Here is a 22,044-nt window from a genome sequence, read left to right as displayed (position 1 = left end):
TTGTCTCGGTAGAACGCGCAGGTGTCTCAGTGTGGCAGCAAATGGATGCTAAGAGCAACATTAATGGAGTGTGTGTTTATTTAAATTTTCTTTGGTAAAAGACGGCCTGAAAAAAGATAAATCTGATGTTTCATTCATGGTCTTTCCCCCCTGGCAGTAAGTATATCACCCACCATTAATGGAGATGTGTGTTTTTTTTTCTTTTCATAAAAGACAGGCTGAAAGAGAAATCTGATGTTTCACTCATGGTCCCCCCACCCCCCCCCCCCCCCCCCCCCCCCCCCCCCCCCCCCCCCCCGCCCCTGGCAGTAACTACATCACCATGCACTCCTAGTAGCTGTGGATCTTAAATGTTAGTTAGTCTTTCTCTCAGATTTCTGCAATGTTTCTCTGTATAACCTGAACACAATAATACAACTGTTTTCTTTTGGTTAATTAATCATCCCAAAATGAGGCATTGTATGAAAATCATTTGCAGGAAGTGAAGGGACTGGACAAGGGGTGCCTCTGGTCTGCTGTCGCTACCAGGGTCCATAGGGGCATAGTGTCTGAACTATTTATTAACTATAGTTCACTTTTAGAATTAGAGGTAAGCGAGTAGAAAATGGGAATTTGATTGTGAGATGTGATGTAATTTTTATTTTATTTTTTTACTTAACTCCAGGTGCCAATGAGAAGGAATGTCATATTGCTACTCCAACACAATGACCAACCTGCAGGCTATTTATTCAGGCCATGGTACCATATAAACCATATCAAATAGACTACTTGAAAGACAGATCTTTAGGTACCAGATGGCATTTCTCTGAAGCAGCAGAGTTAATCAAGAACTAATGTGTTAAAGGGGCACTTCACCAAAAAAACAATCCTGATTTATTTTTCACATACTGTAATCTCACACACATCCAAAAACTCTAAATAGTTTTGCACACATTCATTGTTTGACAGTTATTGAGAGTGAATGAGTTTGAATGTGGCCACCAGTGATGTCATCGGGGACATTGAATCCTTGTGTTGTGCTAATTCCAGCTCAATTAAATGATAAGGTAGCAGTCCATATAAGACAAGGTATTGGTATTTTTTCATCTACATAATTTCATGGTGCTGTAATTAACACAATGATTCAATGTCCCAGATGACATCACTGGTGGCCATATTCAAACTCATTTACTCTCAATAACTGTCAAACTAAATGAATGTGTACAAAACTGTTAAAATGTATATATTAAACCACATAGTGCAGATTTAACTGAATTCAAATATTAGCAGTTTCTTCTGTAGCTAACTGGGTAATTCCAGGATTCAGGATACATTTAGCAGCTTCAGGATTTAGGACTTTTTTTTTTATATGTATGATTTCTGCTGTCTTGAACAGCAGTTCAAATATAAATCTATCTTTCAATAATTTCAGTGCTTTGCAAAAGTATTGGCAGCCTGGATAAATTGATTACATTATATTCATATATATATATACAGTATATACAGCATTATTGTACATAATACAGAATTATATGCAGGTGTATACAGGGCCGGATTGGGGAAATAATTCATACCGGGAGATATAGCGCGAAATATAGCCCCAGTCAGGCCCCTTTTTAAGCGGGGGGTTTGGGAGTCCCCCACCAGGAACATTTGAGTTACAAAGACTTCATTCCCTGCATTCTGGTGAATTTTAGTACATGTGAATCACAAACTAATGAGCCAACAATTGCTTAGTACAATGTACTGTTATGAACCTCAAATAAAACCAAAGGTACATATCATTAACACTTTCAGTGCCAGCCATTATCTCCATCCTTGTAGTCAACGGGCCATACGCTTTAAAAGATAGGCATTTTCACTGTGTGTCACGATGTTTGCAGAGCTATATCTATATTCTATATTATAGCTATGGAGACAATACTATGGCTCATTTGACAGTCACTATCTCTCGTCCAACATGTATACGTTCGTGTGTTATCCCGTGGTGAATATTGTATAGTTTCAGACAGGGCCGGACTGGGGAAATAATTCATACCGGGAGATATAGCGCGAAATATAGCCCCAGTCAGGCCACTTTTTAAGCGGGGGGTCCCCCACCAGGAATTTTTTTGTTACAAAGACTTAATTTCCTGCATTCTGGTGGATTTTAGTGCATGTGAATCACAAACTAATGAGCCAACAATTGCTTAGTACAATGTACTGTTATGGACCTCAAATAAAACTGTTGTGGCACTAGCAATGCTACTCTCTCCACCTTCAAAAAGAAAAAAGCAAGAGCACAACATATTTCTCTATTTACTATTATAATACAGTTAACCACTCTCTCCTGTAAGGGCCTTTCTTTTTCTTTGTTTTATCCCTCTCTCCTCCACCCTTTCTCTTTCTTCCACTGTCCATCTTGACATCAACATTAATTGACTTTCGCTCTACTGTATCTCTCCCGAGTCCCTCACTACCTGGCTCAATGCCTGGCTGTTATTCTGCATCTGAGTGCCGTCTGCCATTCCATTCGCCGCCTCCGCTGTCAATCAGTTGTATCGCCTGGTCCCGCCTCCACCAATCACAAGCGGCAGCACGGCTCCATTGTGTGTGTGTGATCCGCTGGCCCGTGAGAGAGAGAGTCAGATAGTTCTCCAACTCTGTGGCAGACAGTGAAATCCTGGTTGTTCCCCACCCATCTAGGTTATCTAACTATCGCGCCGCGCCGCCGCCACAACTAGAAACAATCGCCTGGCAAAAAAAATTAAAAAAATAATAATAATAATAATTTTTTTTTTTTTTTTTTTTATATATGATTTTTTTTTAAATCTGTGCAGGCCAGGCCACCGGGAAAACTCCCGGTGCTCCCGATGGCCAGTCCGGGCCTGGTTTCAGAGTGATCCTGGAAGCTGCGTTATGGAGCGCTGTGTGAATTTTGCTAAAGGCGTTCACATTGCTCGCCTGGACATGTTACTATTTCCAAATCAAATACATGTTTTGATGCTCTGATCGTCAGCAGCAATGGCATATGTTTGGGAGTACGTGACATATGATCGTTGCGATCAATGTGAAATCATTGTTGGATCAAAGTAGGATTGATGTCATATAGTCCTTACCTTTACTAGGAGGTATCCCAAAAAGAATATTCCAATTGTCTGATCGCAATTTCCAGTATTGATGTCCATCGGGTCCCTGACATGAACTGGCACAAAATATGCAGCAAAGTGTGCTGAACGCATTCCAAAGTGCTCGGATGAAGCGATTCACTTGGCTTGGTCTAAATTATCCACCCGGACCATATACAATGTAACACACAATGTGAAATAAGGTTTCAAAGGGTAGGCGATACTGCCACCTAGCAGGATTCGGCCGGTATTGCACTCTTGGGGTCTCAGAATGAGTTCCAATGGTAACACAGAGGTCCGTGTGTTACGGTGGGGGCTGCAGTAGCGGAACCCAATAGCAGGAACACAGGGAGAGAGAGAGTGGAGCGGTTTAGGATATTTATTCCAACAGGTACCAGGCGTCAATATACAACAATGGAATGTGCAGCATGAGATAAAGGAGTGCTCTTCGTTCTCCTCGGGAACGTCCGGGCGGGCGGCGTCTCGATAGACAGCGTAGGCCGGCAGCGGGTTATCCTAGGATGGCTCACAGCTGCGCTGATTGACGCCAGTCTGACAGCATGGGAATGCTGCAGCAGGAAGCTGCCAATATATGGGCGCGGCAGGACTGGGGCAGAGGAAGGCCCGGGCCGTGATTGTGACAGGACCCCCCCCCCCTCTACGGGCGCCTCCTAGTGACCCTCCAGGCTTGTCAGGGATAGCCCGATGGAAGTCCCGGATGAGGGCAGGATCCAGGATCAGCTGGCGGGAGACCCAGCTGCGCTCCTCCGGGCCATAGCCCTCCCAGTCCACCAGATACTGGAAGCCGCGACCGCGACGACGCACATCCAGCAACTGCCGGACGGTATAGGCAGGATGGTCGTCTATGATCAGCGGAGGGGGAGGTTCCGGAGCTGGGGGAGACAGAGGACTGGAGGCCACCGGCTTCAGCTGGGAGACATGGAATGAGGGGTGAATGCGCATATGGGAGGGAAGCTTGGCGCCGGTGGCGATTCCGGTCAGCGGAGCGGAGCAGCGCGGCCCTGGTGTCCTTCCATATCCTCCTGCAGTGGCAAAGGTGCGCCTGCACCGAGGGGACTGAAATCTCCTCCTCCTGAGTGGGGAACAGTGGAGGCTGGTAGCCCAGAGAAGACTCGAAGGGAGACTGACCTGTGGCAGCAGAAGACAAGGAGTTGTGGGCGTACTCGATCAATGGCAGGAAGGCACTCCAGCCCTCGTGACGCAGTGGAGGGCGGACCCCAGGTCCTGGTTTGCCCGCTCTGACTGGCCATTGGTCTGCAGGTGGTATCTGGAGGAGAGTCTGACCGTGGCCCCCAGGGCTTGGAAGAAGGCCTTCCCGACCTGGGAGACGAATTAAGGCCCTTTGTCGGAAATGATGTCCACCGGGATCCCGTGGATACGGAAGATGTGAAGCACTATCAGGTCTGCAGTCTCTGAAGCAGAGGGAAGTTTGGGGAGAGCAACAAAGTGAACGGCCTTCGAGAACCGATCGACAATGGTTAGAATGACAGTGTTACTGTGTGAGGGAGGCAGACCGGTGACGAAGTCCAGGGCGACGTGTGACCAGGGCCGGCCAGGAACAGGCAGTGGACGAAGGAGCCCGGCAGGCGGTCGGTGGGAGGACTTCCCATGAGCACAGATGGGGCAGGCAAGGACGAAGGCGCAGGTGTCTTCCCTCATGGAGACCCACCAGAAGTGCCGCCTTAGCAGGGACAGGGTGCGCTCAGAAGCTGACAAATGACGTCACAGTCTCTGTGTAATCGTCCAGGTTGTTGCCAGCCTCTGGCCCCGCCCACTCCAGGAAGCCCTGGTCGCAGCCCCCACGCTCCAGCCAAGCGCTGAGTTTATCCCGAGCGTCACCGGACCACACTTTGAAGCGTCTTACTACAGGTTTACAGATATTTTATTTCTGCCTGTAGCAAGGGATCAAATGGATTACATCATGATCGCTGTTGCCCAGCGCAGCACGGGAGACAGAATGGTAGGCTCGATGTATTGTACAGTAGCAGTGGTCTAACGTGTTCGCTCCCCGGGTTGGGCATGTAACTTGTTGCCGGTACCTCGGGAGAGCCCAGCTAAGATTACACTGGTTAAAGTCTCCGAGGGCGATCACCAGACTATCAGGATGTTTTAGTTCAGCTCTTAGAATCTGCTCAGCCAGTGCGTCTTGTGCAGCATTTACATCTGCATCGGGTGGAATATAAACACACGCAAGGATAATAGAGCTGAACTCACGGGGGGAGTAAAATGGATGGCATAGTAAAAATAAAGATTCTAAGTTAGTAGAACAGTGCTGGTCCATCACTGTAACATCCGAGCTCCAGCGAGCGTTTACAAAGAGCAGCAAACCCCCGCCTCGAGACTTCTTTACTGCCACAAAGTCACAGTCAGACCGGTACATGGAGAAACCCTCCAGCTCCACCGCTTCATCGGGGATGAGAGGTGACAGATGGGTCTCCGTGAACGCGAACACTGCTGTTGAGCGAAAGTCATTGTTCCTTGCTACGAGGGACCGGAGCTCATCCATTTTATTACAAAGAGAGTTCACGTTTGAGAGGAAGATACCTGGGAGTGGAGGACGAGCCAGGGAGCCAGCCCTTTTGCCGCGCTGACGCCTGACCCACCTCACAGCCTGGGTGAAGACCGCGGTTCCCCTCACAAGCACATCCAACAGATCCGTGGAGCGGGTGAGTAGTTGAGGGAAAATGTCAAGTGAGATTGATTTCCCAATGTTCAGCAGTTCTTCTTTAGTGTAAGAAGTGACACAGGACGCTGGAACTAAACAAAATAAACAGAACACAATGCATAGCAACGCCACAGCTGCCATGGACGGCGCCATCTTGGAACGCCCACACGACGGTAGCAACCATCAAATGCACTCACGCATGTAGCCACTGCCAGTAGGTTTCTTATTCCTGCCAGAGTGCCGCCATTTTAAAATTGATTTCAAATCTGATTGTTGCTAAATGCTCAAAATAGGGGAGACAAACGAACTGCGCTCCAATATATGCCAATAACGTTCAGTTTTGTGGTATATTATCCCGAGTAATAAGAGATATTTAAAAATGCATACAGAAGTAATTTGCTTGAAGCCCCATAGAGGCCTTTGGGAAGTGTCGTTTTGATTTTTTTCGTCGTTTTGAAATTCCAACGCTCATTGAAAGCTCTGGATGTCCTCTTCAAAATGGCCCCAAAATGACTACAATTACAGACGGTAAATTTTTTAAAGGTTTAATAATTTTTTTTTTATACTAAAATCGCACTAATAACACTTTAACCTATTGGTAAACTAACGTATTTAATGATAATATACATTATAACTGCTGTTGTGACATGGTTATGATGTTTATACTTGAATACGTTTGAAAAAAATAAAAGAATAATTGTCAGACAGTCAGCAGAGCTTGATTTATGACATGATGTAATTTGCGGTCCGCCCCCGGACCGCACGGGCAGAAGAGGTTAATACCCCTATCGGTCATTTTGAATATTTCGTCATGCCTTTTGGTCTCATCAACGCTCCAGCGGTATTCCAAAATCTTGTTAACGACGTTCTTAGAGACATGAATGGACATTTTGTTTTTGTTTATCTAGATGATATTTAGATTTTTCCCAAGGACCTTGAGTCTCACCAGCAGCATGTCCGCCTAGTCCTGCAATGGTTGTTAGAGAACAAACTGTTCGTAAAAGCCGAGAAATGCAAATTTCATGTTCCCTCTGTGTCTTTCCTGGGATACATCATCTCCGAAGGACAAGTACAGATGGATCCTGCCCAGGTCTCAGCGGTCACCCAGTGGCCTCAACCCTCCTCCATGAAGGAGCTACAGCGCTTTCTAGGCTTCACTAACTTCTACCGGCGCTTCATCCGGAACTACAGCCACGTAGCCGCACCCCTCTGTGCCCTGACCTCCACTAAGTCCGTGTTTCGCTGGTCCCCTGAGGCGGATATGGCTTTTCATCACCTCAAGCGCCGCTTCGTCTCCACTCCCATCCTGACTCAGCCCGATCCTGACCTTCATTTCATTGTAGAGGTTGACGCTTCTGACACAGGGGCGGGGGCGGTTCTGTCCCAACTGTCTCTTACGGACAACAAGCTCCATCCATGTGCCTTCCTGTCTCAACATCTCTCTCCAACAAAATTACTAAATTATGACATCAGCAACCGAGAGCTGCTGGCGCTAGAGGAGTGGAGTCACTGGTTGGAGGGAGCGACTCATCCTTTCATCGTTTGGACCGACCACAAGAACCTGGAATATCTCCAGTCTGCCAAGCGTCTCAATTCACGTCAAGCACGGTGGGCGTTATTTTGTGGTAGATTCAACTTCACACTGTCCTATCACCCCGGTTCCCAGAATGTCAAGCCTGATGCCCTGTCTCGTCTCTTTTCTACGGAGGAATCCGGTTCCGACCCAGATCCTATCCTGCCCTCCTCATGCTTCATTGCTGCTCTCACCTGGTGACCTGGGACATCGAGCTCACAGTCAGGGCTGCACAACACGCCCAACCCGACCCCGGCAAGGGTCCACCTAAACGCCTGTTCGTCCCGGACGCACTCCTCCAAGCTCACCTGCCATCCCGGTATCAACCGCAGGTTGCTTTTTCGAAGACAACACTTTTGGTGGTCAACCATGGAGGCGGACACACGTTCCTTCATGCTGGCATGTTCCACATGCGCACAGAGCAAGGTGACCCACTCAGCACCATCAGGCCTCCTCCACCCGTTGCCTGTCCCATGCCAGCCATGGTCACACATTTCGATTGACTTCGTCACAGGGCTCCCTACATCAGATTGAAATACCACTGTTCTTACCGTGGTCGACCGCTTTTCCAAATCAGCTCATTTCATCCCCCTGCCAAAGCTACCTTCTGCTAAGGAGACGGCGCATGTATTTCGACTTCATGGTCTCCCTCAGGACGTTGTCTCAGACCGAGGTCCTCAGTTTTCGTCTCAGTTTTGGGGGGCGTTTTACAAATTAATTGGGGCATCAGCCAGTCTATCTTCGGGATTCCACCCACAGTTTAACGGTCAGACAGAGTGAGCGAACCAGGACATGGAGACCGCCTTGTGTTACGTGGTCACCTCTAACGCCACCACCTGGAGCCAACAGCTGATCTGGGTGGAGTATGCCCACAATTCCTCCACCGGCCTCTCGCCCTTTGAATGTGCCCTCGGGTATCAGCCTCCGCTGTTTCCAGATGAGGAAGTAGAGGTCGGGGTTCCATCAGCCCGGGAGTTTGTGCGTCGCTGTGTTTGGACGTGGAAGAGGGCTTGGTTCAGTCTTCTCTGATCTGTTGTCCGTTATCAGCGCCAGGCGGATCGTCACCGCACTCGAGCTACCCGCTATCGTTCTGGCCAGGAGGTTTGGTTGTCGACTCGCGATCTCCACCACAAGGTCGAGTGCCGCAAGTTGACTCCCAGATTCATCGGCCCGTTCTGGATCAACCATATCATCAACCGGTCCGTCAGGCTCTGGCTTCCACGTTCCCTCCGGGTTCATCCCGCGTTCCATATGTCCCAAATCAAACCTGTGTCCTCCTGTCCCCTGTCTTCTCCTACTAAAGAAAAATGTGAGTACACAAGTTTAAGTTCAACTCAAGTTCAAACCTCTGTTACTCTATTTCATTAGCACTAAAAGTCATTATCCTTTTTTGCATTAGTAACTTCAGAATGTTATCTTTCAAAGGAGACCAGGCTCATGCATGTGCTATAAGTATAAAGGTAAACTTTGCAAAAAAAGTATGCAGTCCTCAAGTTCAAGTAAAAAAATCGGCACTTTTCTGCCTTAACACAATAGCTGCCACGCAATATATGCATCATTAGCAGCTGACGCCATCACTGTAAACGGTGGGAGTCGCTCACCTTGTTTGCAGGGCTATAACTATTTAAATATTATAGCTATATATGCAATACTATGGCCCATTTTACATCGGGTATCTATCGTTCAAGATGTGGGAAAGTAATATTTTTTCCATTCATACATTGTCATTTTATACTGTGGTGAATATCAGTATAGTAGTCTAGGATAATTCCTAGAACGCTAGTAATAGGCTGCGATGCATATTATACTTAATCCATTGGCATTTCGTCCCTATACACGCTATAATAAAAAATTCAAAAGCATATGATCGATATATATTATGTACCATCATGCATGCAGGAAATGGGGGGGGGGGGTCGTTTATGATTAATTGATTGTCAATAACGGCATTCGTTAGTACAACAGCATACGTTGATCAGATCAATTGCAGTAATAGCAATGGACAATCAAGCTGAAATTAACGTTAGATTGCTCTTACCTCTGGCCGATGAGACTGCAGAAAGAATATTCCAATTATTTGCTTGCCATCTGCTAGATCGTATCACCAGGCGGCGGTATCGGGCCGTTGCGATCTCATCCACAGCCTTGCTGGATGAATTATGAATGGAAATAGCTAATAAACGATTGGTCCAACGATTGGCGGGCTATAACGAGTTAATAAATTTTTTGGCGCAGTAACGGTTAAGAGGTTAAAGGGGAACAATCTTATAAATGGCCTTTTCCAGTGTTTAGCATTGTTTTCTAGGAATGTGGGTTTGTATCAATGTGGTCTATGTCTCTAATTCTCATTTTGGCGCATTCTTCCAATTCACATGTCTCAAAATTCTCCCTCACGGAACTGAGTCATCTGAAACGTACGCATACCTCTGACGTCCAAGAATTATCATCTGCATAATAATGCCCACCCCCTCTATGTTTGTCGCCACCAGGCGCACACACTCAACCATTATTTATTGCAGTATGCAAGCAAATGCGTGGAATTGAAGTTTAACAGTGAGTTAGCATTGGGTTAGCATTTAAAAACGTTATGAGCAAAACGGGCAAGATATGTTGAGCTGTTTCTGACTGCCAAGCAGCGAATATGTCCTTGCATTCATTACCTGATGATGTAGTGATCCGTCATCAATTGGCCAAGTTTGTGAGCTATGGCGATCGCGACTTGTGGAGACTATTAGAAGAGGACAAAACGATAACACTTATGGATGATAATATGCGTTTTCAACAGACTACATTGGACTCAGCACTTCTGGTAAATCATAAAAATGCTATAGTCAAACCGGCCAAGGAAGTAACATTATTTGTTGCCGAGTTGAGAGCTCCCCAGACTACAGCTGGGCAATCGCCTACAATGGCGAACAATTGGATATTATTATGAAGAGGAAGGAGACAAACGGTGATGATCCATTCATAACATAAGGGACTTTATGATGCTGGGATGAGTTCCAGGATGAAACTAAAGAAGGGTGCTGTACCGAGTATTCAGGACCCGACGAAAGAAAATATTGAATCAGTAAGTACAAATGTCGTAATTAGTCAGCTAATTAACTAATTGTTGCTAGCTTAGCCAACGTTATCTTAGCTTTGTGCTTCGTTGTATATATGTAGACCTACTTGTGTGTATTGCGAATGAATGATTATGTTCCTTGTGTGTGTTTGGGGGGAGTTATCTTAGCTCTGTTTATTGCGCCAAGAAAATATAACGTTAGTACAAGCAATGTGTGTGTGTGTGTGTGTGTGTTAGACGGAGTGAGAGAGCAATCTTATTCTTCCTGTCGTTTGTTTTCTCTATACCCAAAATCATATATGGCATGGGTACCTGCTTCGATGTCATCCCTTTGTGGATTGTATTGTATTCGAAAACGAATGCTTGAGCCATATTTGTTTGTGTATTAGGTTCACTTTGATGTTACTAGAGTAGTATGGGTGGAGCTACAAGTGGGGGTCTGTCACTCAAATCGCATTCCGAGTATGGGCGGAGCCCAGCCACAAACAGCTTGAAATCTTGAAGTGGAAAAATGCTGCTTTAGAGTACTTGATTAGAAATACAAAACAATGACTTTAAAAAAAAAAAAAACGTACAGATGTGTTCCATAGACTCACAGGAATTGTGTTCCCCTTTAAACAAACGTAGTGCTGAAAATATACACTTTGACTGCTGTTTTGACAGGGTTAGGGTCTTTACTCTTGGCTACATTTGAGAAATAAATGCAACATTAATTAATACATTCTGCATTGATTGATTTATGGTGTGCTATCAATCTCGTACCACTCAGGCTTAAAGGCCAACTTACAGGTTAAACCCTACTCTTCAGTTATGGGTAGTTTACATCATTGGTATCTAATTTCATTTTTTATTAATTTTTTTGACGCCGGAAATGCCACTCAGAAAGGGTTAAAAAGGTCCACGCATGAATAACATGCACGGAGCCAATCTAAAAGCTTATCAGACAGGGCCGTGACATCACTCGAGGCAACTTATGCCTTATGCCCGTCCGGGTCATAGTACTACTGGCTATTTATGGCTCTGGATAATGTTACCCCGCTAACGTTAGCATTATGTCTACTGTCGTGAACCATTTTAGATCGGGCCATGTAGAGGAGTTTGGGGAACGAGTAAAATGTGCAAGTCCTCTTCTCAGACCTGTGGGGCAAAGCACTGCACGCATCATGCCGGCTAGCAAGCTACACGTCGCGGCATGTTGATACGATAGCAGCCCCTCAGATAGCACTCGGTGCATCAGTCACGAAAGGGGCTACCACGATAGCTATTAGCTAACGTTAACGTTACAAGCTCAAACACCTTATAACTACTACTATTGTCATGTCCATAAATTCCCTGGCAGAATACTTGTGAGGACAAAGGTATACAAAGAGGAGAGAACCATTTTAAATCGGGCATTCATGCCGGCTAGCAAGCTACACGTCACGGCATGTTGATACGATAGTAGCCCCCTAGTAGCCCCACTCGCTGCATCACAGTCACGAAACGGGCTACCACAATACCTATTAGCTAACTAACGTTAACGTTACAAGCTCAAACACCTTATAACTACTACTATTGTCGTGTCCATAAGTTCCCTGGCAGAATACTTGTGAGGACAAGGGTATACAAAGAGGAGAGAACCATTTTAAATCGGGTGATGTTAGGAGTTTCGAGAATGCCGGCTACCAAGCTAGCTAACTTAGCTACTAACGTTATAAACACAATATGTACGACACAATGATTTACATTATTACAAATATGGTAACGTGGTTGTGGCTTTTACAAATAGTGGTTAGCTTTAGAGATGAATGGCTATGATCACGGAGCAATAGTGTTAGGTGAAACAGAGACTAGCTCCTCGGCTAGTAGTAACAAGAAGGCTCTCTGTTTCTGCCACTACCTGCCTGTGACTCTCAGAGCCCCTGCTGTCCTGTACCCAGTGTGACGTCATCATTAAGATGACACATGCACGTTATGAAACCATGTATTAAAATATGCATGTGAGTGGAGGTTGTGGTTTGGTCGACAAAACGTTTGATAAAAACGCTAAAACTGGGTCAATTTCGATAATTTGTTCCCCCTCTTCATGAAAGTCACCGTTGCCCTAGTGACATTGTTTATTGAACAAAAATACAACCTGCAAGTTGGCCTTTAACCTCTTCCACCCGTGCGGTCCGGTACCGGACCGCAAATGACATCACGTCATAAATCATTCTCTCTAGACTGTATGACATAATGTTTGTTTATTTTCCAAATGTATCCAACAGTAAACATCCTAACCATGTCACAACAGCAGTCATAGTGTATATTTTCAGCAATATGTTTGTTTACCAATAGGTTAAAGTGTTATTAACCTCTTAACAGGCGCCCCAAAATTTGCCATTTTAGTTTTCGTTTACTATACTTTATACTTATACAAAAATAGTCTAAAAAAGAGAGTATATACATTTGACGTAGAGACTGTACATTGAAGGAGGTTGGGTAGGTGGGGTGGGGGGTTGGGTAGGTGGGGTGGGGTGGGGGGGGAACTGTACATTGGAGGTGGTTGGGTGGGTGGGGTGGGGTGGGGGGGGGGATGGGTAGGCGGGTGGGTGGGGGACACTGTCCAACTGTACAAGCAAAACTGTACATTGGAATATCGACGAAACCTTACTTGGTCCCAAGAAGAGGGTCCTGTGTATTATTGAGTTAGGACATTTACTGTACATTTACAGGGGCCAGTTTCGAATTGCAGTCTCCCGTAGGTGCTCTTTGAGAGTGGTTTTGAAAGTGGGTAGTGATTCACATTCCTTTACAGCTTTGGGTAGGGCGTTCCACATTGATGTGGCATAATTGCGAAACGTGTTTAGTCCCTATTTGAGCCGGATCTGGGTTTAACATGATTTGTGGAGCTCCCTCTGGTGTTGTGGTCGTGGTATTCACTGACCTTTGGGAAGTATTTTGACATGTACATGGGTACCTTAGTCGTGTAGTGTATCTTGTAGACCAGGCCCATTGCAAGTTGCTGTACTCTGTCGTCTACTCTAAGCCATCCTAGGTAGTCAAAGTGGGCAGGGGTGAGGTAGGTTCTAGGAGTAAGGTCAAGTAGTAGTCTGACCAGTTTGTTTGTAATCTTGTTTTTAGAGCCTTTGAGGTGCTTTGGTACCATGAGGTGAAAGCATAGTCGTAGTACCCTTAAATGAGTGCTCCTGCCAGAGTCTTCAGGGTATTCTTGTTTACCAGAGAGGAGATCCGGTACAAGAATCTAGTTTGTTGGTTGACTTTTTTTTATTACATTGGATGCTGTCGTGTATTCCTAGTGAATATCTACGGTTAATTTCAGCACAATGAGGTTGCTAACTGGATGAAGGAAAAGATCACAGAGTGATAGAATGGTCTCCTCACCTGACTTAGTCAGATGAGAAATAAGCTTGTATTAGCCAGACAACCAGGAGCTATGGTCCAAACTCATTTATTTGCAGAGCGGCCAAGAGATAATGCATTGGTTACATACAGGAATATATTCAGCATAATACATGATTTGTACAAAAGGGTTGATGAGGTTTACATAATCTTCTTCACATCAAGACAGTTTTGCACATTAATAGTATTCATGTTATGTCAATGAAATAGACCAATAGTACTTTGTTGCCGCCACATGGTAAACCTGGTCTAAATAGACATCTTCCTCTAAGTTATCACCAACAGTGATTATATATCCAGTTTACTTACATAGCGGCAACGTAGAAACCATGGTCGGTGGGTGATGGAGGCGCAGACTCAGACCCCCTGGGGAACGGTCGTGGTGGGTCATGAGCTGGCCTCCCTCCCCTCACCAAAACCCACTGTTTTATACAATCGAGGCTCAAAACCCACTTCTACCTACTAGCCTTTCCCGTTCACTGACTCATGCCCTGTTTTTCTATGTGTTTGCCTGTGTGTCCTCCCATAAAACGGAGTGTGATTGTTGTCTATATGTATCTTGTGTATTTACCCTCTGTACAGCACTTTGGTTGACACGCGTCATGTGAAATGTGCTTTATAAATCAATTTGATTGATTGATTGATTGATACCCTGACTCTCCCCATAGTCTCCTTGCCTCCACACATGGCACCCCTCCCCAGATGACCCTCCGGGGGAGGCTGGTCAGCCCCCCCTGACCTCCCCGCCGGTGTCTTCTTCCAGTTCCCAGCAGCGAGGAGGTCCGACGACCTCAGACCTTTTAACATTCCTTTCTGGGGCTTATTTCTGGGGCTTATCGGTCCCAACATGTCCTTCCTCGTGGGTTGTGGCCCCCTCCTTTTTGGGCTGTTTGCTTACCATGTTTGGACAGAGGGGGGGGTTTTGCCTGAAGGCTCCTCAGGAATGTCACACAATACTGATGTTGCATCTTTCTTGCTCCATCACTCTGAGAGTCCATGTAATGAACTATTACCACAGATATTTTCAGTTTTCAGGGTTGATCTAACAGTTTTGATTATGAAATCCCAGTCAAGGGTACCACAATTCCTCCCTTTGACATTTTAATAATGTCATAAACAAGTACCTTGACTTGATTTCTATACATACTAGCCATACAATTTAACATAAAAATAAAAATCATTCTCAATTTTCCTTTTTTCTCACATTTTTCTTTCCATTTCCAATTTTTCTCAATTTTTCCTCACAGTTTCCCCTGACTATGATCCCCTCCCGGGAGTGCTAATAACCCATTTATCAGTTCTCCCTCTTAACTTTTTCCTGCCTTTGAAACAGTGTTTTCCACTTACTTTCATCAGGCTTTGTTCCTCTGGGCTCACAGCCAGAGGTCATTTGTTGAAAACAATTAAAACAATTTAATCTAAACATTACACATTAAAGTATAATCAATCACAATTTTTAAAAACCCAATTTCCTTAAGTTACAGAAAGTTTGTTCCACATTCTTTTATATGATCTGGGAGAGAAAACATAATTAGTATCACAATATTTTCACTTTACATTCATTCTCTGAAATAATATCTTCTTTCTGCTAATTCTTTCTTAAAATAGTACAATCACATTTGCATAATCAATCAATTGCTTCCCATCTATCCTCCCCCCTTTATGACCCATATAAAGGTCATAACCTTACCACCTTGGATTCCACAGACCAGTCTGGTAGAGGAAAGCAGATTTTCAACGAAAAATTTCTTTCACTTACTCTGGCCATAACCTACCTATGTGAATGCGTCTCTACCCTGCGTTGTGTAATCTATCCGCCCTTTGTTTGTGCGTCCTACCAATCAAATGTGCACAAAACAAAGCCCATCAGTAGCTATTCATGTCCCTGTCCCCTACAGTCCAATCAAAACTTCATAACTCCACAGAGAACCTTGTCCACACATTTTCAGCTCAGCCCTCAGACCGGCTCTGCCCCCCCAGGCCAGGTCACATGCCCCAGGTCCAGTCATCTATTATCTCATGACAACCCGTCGTCAGACGACTCTTTTAGCGTGGAAATTTCTCCAAACCACATCTGTTCAGTTATTACAACCTGGCCCCCCCTGTATGGGGTCTGTATAGATGGGGGTCTCCGTGTACAAGAATTCTCTCACCACAATTTGTAATTGACCACCATTGGACTGCAGAGAAGCAGGGAAGATGAAATTCTACGTTACCGTGTTAATGTAATGTATTCATGTGTCCTCCCGCTGCTGATCTGCAATCCCCCCGACTGAGCTGTTGAAGAAACACAAGCACAAAGCAAATCCTTTTACACAATATGTCAACATACTTTATAAGGGAAGCCATCAAAATCCATATGCAAACGCGGTGGCACTACTTATCTGTCTTCGACCTGTGCATCTCAGCCTTCACCAGTCCTCTCCTCTCACACCCAGACCATAAAAAGCAGATTAGAAAAAACAAAAGACAAATAATTAACAAAATATCCCAATAAACCACATCCTTCAACCACACGTTTTGCACCTCCATATGTGAAATTACCATTCATACCTAAAACAGTAAATCAATAAAAACAACAAGCACCAAACTTCACACGCACACAACTTCGTCACTCATCACCATCACACAACTGTCCCATTCAAACATGTCTTTGTGACTTGTCACCTCTATGTTTAGCACAGTCCCCCCTACAGGCTCCATACAAACACATTCAGTCCACACAATCAAAAATTAAAATAGACATATGTACTGACAAACCATTCTAAAGAAATAAAATCAAATGAACGCAATAAAACAAACTCCTTTCATCCAATATCTCACAGTTCACACTTCAATATCATTCATACGTATATTGAGTTCCCAGGCAGTGATTCAAAAGAAACAAAATCACGTAAAAGAAATAAAAACACTTATTATCATCCCTATTGTTTTAACTATAACTAGACATGGCTTACACTAAAAATGGTCAGTTGGCTTACCACAAGATCTAGCATCCTGCCTATTGTTTGGCCTTAACTAGATAACAGACTCGGTTTACTACCTGTCATCACCGGCCTCAATCATTCACTGAAAAGAAAAAACACAGACAAAAAATAGACCACACCCAATCATCCACAGTCACTCTGACCATTTAACATTGTCCTCTGCAAACACATATATTACACATATCATAAACAAATACTTTCAAACTCTCTCTCATACACTCGTTAATCAACCAACATACAGACACACAATGGTTAGTTTTCCTTCCTGCCTCACTCAGCTTGCCCTTCTCTCAATCCCAGGCTAATTCAATATATTTCACTTAAGACTCCTACCCTTTTCTTCTAAGATGGACTGGAATCCATCTTTAATTCAAACCCACCCATGCATTCCAGTGCACAGGCAGCCCAAATCATTCCCTCATCAACCAGCTTATCATTCAAAAGTCATAACCCAATTGAACGATCATCTTATTGACTTGTATTGCTCACCCTCCAGCTGTTTCCTGAATTAGCCCCCTGTCTCATCTCTCTGTCACTGCTATTTCCCTCCTGCTGCCTTGGATCCTGGTTCACGGCCCCTTAAAACCACTTCCTGTGCCCCTGTTGTAAAAATAGCCGGTCATCTGTTATCACCCTCTGACCCTCGCTCCCTATCTCCACCAGCTGTGACCTCTCTCCTGTTGCATCTAATCTGCTGCCCCTTCTTGACCCCCCTTGGGCCGTTCCTAAATTGCTTAGTAAAGATAGCCTGGGTCACTCCTGTGAGTTCCGTGACCTTTCCTAAATCGCTTTACCCCATGACCCTCCTGTAACTCAACAAGAGGTTAACCATTACACACACATTCTACCCTGTGGGCAAATAAACACATTCTTTCTGACCCTAACAGCTAAACAGAGAGAAATTACAGACTAAACAGCAACTCATCTATAATAACTGCAAAAACACAATCATACATCAAGCAGCATCTAAACAAGTCCCCTGTCACCAAATTATCCTATTGTGACCCAAGGATCTGCAATCAATCCCAATATAAAACATCAGCCTATGTAAACCAATGGCATTAAAGATTTAACAATCTAAAACAAGCTACACCCGTGCACAACCTAAACAGTTTAATTCAACAGTGTCTTAAAATCTGACATCTTAACATCAATGCATTCTATACAAGCATCCTAATTCAAGCTAAATAATAAGCTCCAGTAAAACACAACATCATTATTCCAAACTTACAATTGTACAAGCTAAACAGATTCCAAAACTACAATTTAACACAGCATCATTCAAGTAATTACAACATTATTCAAGTAATTAATTTACAAACCTAAGCATCACTCATTTCAACATTCCCAGAAGTGGTCTCAAACGTGTTTAAACCAGGTCTGCCCCGAAGGACACCCTGTACACACATGCTTTGTGCACACAGTATTTCCCTTCTTAAACGATAGTCACCCATAACAACTAGCTTTGTGAACTCTAACTTATTACCGGCAATGTCCATCAAATCTAATCATAAAAACATTAATAGTGGTTAGTTTCAAATACTTCCTTACCCATACACATGTGACAAACTGATCCTACTGCAAGCAACATGTATTTCTAGTGTAGAGCATTGTCCCAAATTCAGCCTATTATTACTCCCAAACTACCGTTTATCTGTATATCATGTATGCAATAAATGTTATGATGTATTGAAAACGGGGGACTCTGTCTCTGGTCTGCATCCCCTTAACAATTGTATGTATTTAGCTGTACTATTTTTAATCAATCAACCACTCAATCCCCCCTTGGTCAAAAATATACCCTTGTGTCCAATGTATATACCTATGTTCCAAATATTAATAATACAACTATACCCAGAGTAGCTGGTTTTGTGAATCCCAGCTTATTTTAGGCAATGCATCCATTAATTCATCCCTCCTTGATAGGCTCACTGCAATGTTTGCAGTCTAAGTAAAACCCTTACCGACTACTTCCCCTAAACCAACCACTGATAATGTTACATCTCTTCCCCTGTGTACACAAAAAAACAATGCACCACATACAAATACAACCATTTCACATAATGCAAAATATAAACCCGTTTTCCCTAGTGCGAATGAATGAAAAACAGCGTTCCGCGCATGCGCACTAGCGAAAAACGGCACACAGCAACCGATGCACCGCGACAAAGTACAACGCGCGGAAGCCGCGCGTTATGCAACGTTCGAGATCCGCACATTCATTCAGTCCGCTCAGTACCAATCCAACTCTAAACAACTTACACATGTCTAAACAACAAACTACTTTAAAAGAACAAACTATCGTAAAAGAATTTAAAAACATTCTCATATACCAACGCCGTTACACAGATCAACACGAATCATAAACCAATTCTCCTACCCTTCTCTTCGCCCGGCTCCACGCACAGCCAGGACGTTTCACACTCTCCACTCAACACTATGACGTCATCAAACAGCGACTTCTTTCCTCCACCATACTATCGTACACAATTGTTACCGCATTAAATATAACCACTAAAACGGCCACAATCACATCAATGAACGCCTCGACTCGCTTCTTAACAACAATTGCTCTCACAGTGTTTCGTCAATTCTCTCACATCACCGCCATAACATCCCTAGATTACCGCGGCTCTTCCACAGAGCTAAGCTAGTTAGCCCCAACTTCCAATATGATCCACAGACTCGTATTGTTCTGATCCACGTCACAACATAACAACCTTCGTCAAGCTTGCTATTGATCACATACTTTTACACATCACATTGAACAGACAAACCAATTCCCCGTACGAGGCTTTTGATTACATGGCGCAACATTTCTAACCATAGATTCTTGTGTAAGCCGACTTTTCATCTAAAAATTGTTCACTGAACATCCGCTAGTGTCCATTTCCTAAAAAACCCATATTTTTCCTAATCTCCCGCGTCATACACAGTCCTCCGAGCGACGAGCCCAGTCATATATTTAATAATACAATTTCGTCCCACTAACAGGGTATAGTCTTCCACATTTACACACTCCTCACACTTTTTACCTATCCCTACACTACAATCTTCTCTTTAAGATATGTCTGACTACCCTGCATTTGTCCATCAATTGTCCAGCCACTTCTCAGTCCCACTTCCTGCATCTCTGTAACTAATCCACGTTCTACCACTCCACGCCGTCGCCTTCAAGTAATTTACCTAAACTATCCTATGTGCTTTGGATCACCTAAGCTCTTACTTTTACCAGACAGTCATACAGATTCGTATACTTTCCCTCACTTAGGTCTGCTCAATCCACGCAGCCTCCTACCTCGACACCTTGTGTCAATCATTTCCTCAGCGCCGCCTAACATCAGCCCTAGCTTGTCCCTACAATATGACTAATAACCACTCGTCGGGCCGTCGCTTCTATATAATCAACAAAAAACAAAAAAGTTCCATCCTCCTGCTTACCATGGCATGGCACAAATACGCTGCTCGTATTTCCTGCAATAAAACCCCAAGCAAGCAGGTCGACAGCGGCCTCCTGCTTCTAATAACCACACAATCATCAAAGAGCTCATGATTGCCTCTTTACTGAACAACAAGCGCGCTGCCTTTATCTTCGGACAGTCTAAATCTAACATCACTCCACCAGTCCTGTACGCAAAGAATACATTCACCCTGGGCCCTACTGTGGCTTATACATGACCAATTTTCCTATTCACCCCACGCACATTCATCCAGACAGCCACCATTCTGCACTGCAAACTCCCAACTCCCGGCTCTTTTACTGTTTGTTCATTATGTGAACAAATCAGAACGGGTCTTAAAACGGCACCAATTTGTCGTGTATTCCTAATGAATATCTACGGTTAATTTCAGCACAATGAGGTTGCTAACTGGATGAAGGAAAAGATCACAGAGTGATAGAATGGTCTCCTCACCTGACTTAGTCAGATGAGAAATAAGCTTGTATTAGCCAGACAACCAGGAGCTATGGTCCAAACTCATTTATTTGCAGAGCGGCCAAGAGATAATGCATTGGTTACATACAGGAATATATTCAGCATAATACATGATTTGTACAAAAGGGTTGATGAGGTTTACATAATCTTCTTCACATCAAGACAGTTTTGCACATTAATAGTATTCATGTTATGTCAATGAAATAGACCAATAGTACTTTGTTGCCGCCACATGGTAAACCTGGTCTAAATAGACATCTTCCTCTAAGTTATCACCAACAGTGATTATATATCCAGTTTACTTACATAGCGGCAACGTAGAAACCATGGTCGGTGGGTGATGGAGGCGCAGACTCAGACCCCCTGGGGAACGGTCGTGGTGGGTCATGAGCTGGCCTCCCTCCCCTCACCAAAACCCACTGTCTTATACCCTGACTCTCCCCATAGTCTCCTTGCCTCCACACATGGCACCCCTCCCCAGATGACCCTCCCCGCCGGTGTCTTCTTCCAGTTCCCAGCAGCGAGGAGGTCCGACGACCTCAGACCTTTTAACATTCCTTTCTGGGGCTTATTTCTGGGGCTTATCGGTCCCAACATGTCCTTCCTCGTGGGTTGTGGCCCCCTCCTTTTTGGGCTGTTTGCTTCCCATGTTTGGACAGAGGGGGGGGGTTTGCCTGAAGGCTCCTCAGGAATGTCACACAATACTGACGTTGCATCTTTCTTGCTTCATCACTCTGAGAGTCCATGTAATGAACTATTACCACAGATATTTTCAGTTTTTAGGGTTGATCTAACAGTTTTGATTATGAAATCCCAGTCAAGGGTACCACAATGCCCTGTGAGGCCCAAATAAAAAAGACATTAGCAACTTCAGAGGCCAGAGGGTGAGACCTATAAACACATGAAGGGTGCCGTGACTGAAAAAAAAGGTTGAGAAATGCTGGTATATGGTGTGGCTCTTTGTGGTACCACAGTAATTTTTGTGGCTCTTAGTCTCTGACTGGTTGGCCACCCCTGCAGTAGAGCTATACTGCTGCAGGATGGAATTTAGCGGCGGCCAGTGTTGTGGCTCAGCTGACTGTTTTCTGTCCACATTAGCGTCGAACGCTATGCTATAGTGGGGCTACTGTTTTTGTTCTGTCTCTCTGCTACGGTAATGTCTGTCTATGCTACAATCTTCCCTCCTCTCAACCATTCATGCTGACGGTCAATCGGTGTCTACTGGGGGAGTAGTGCTGGGGGGGCTTTGTTTACCTTCATGGGTAAATGGGCTGAGGTCTAGGGCTGGTGTGCTGTTGTGAATATTATGAATGAATGCGGGACTGGTTCTCT

This window comes from Notolepis coatsorum (genome assembly GCF_963971535.1).
Source record: "Notolepis coatsorum genome assembly, chromosome: 19".
Taxonomy (NCBI): Eukaryota; Metazoa; Chordata; class Actinopteri; order Aulopiformes; family Paralepididae; genus Notolepis; species Notolepis coatsorum.
The sequence above is the reverse complement of the archived record's forward strand: the minus strand, read 5'-3'. Positions refer to the sequence as shown.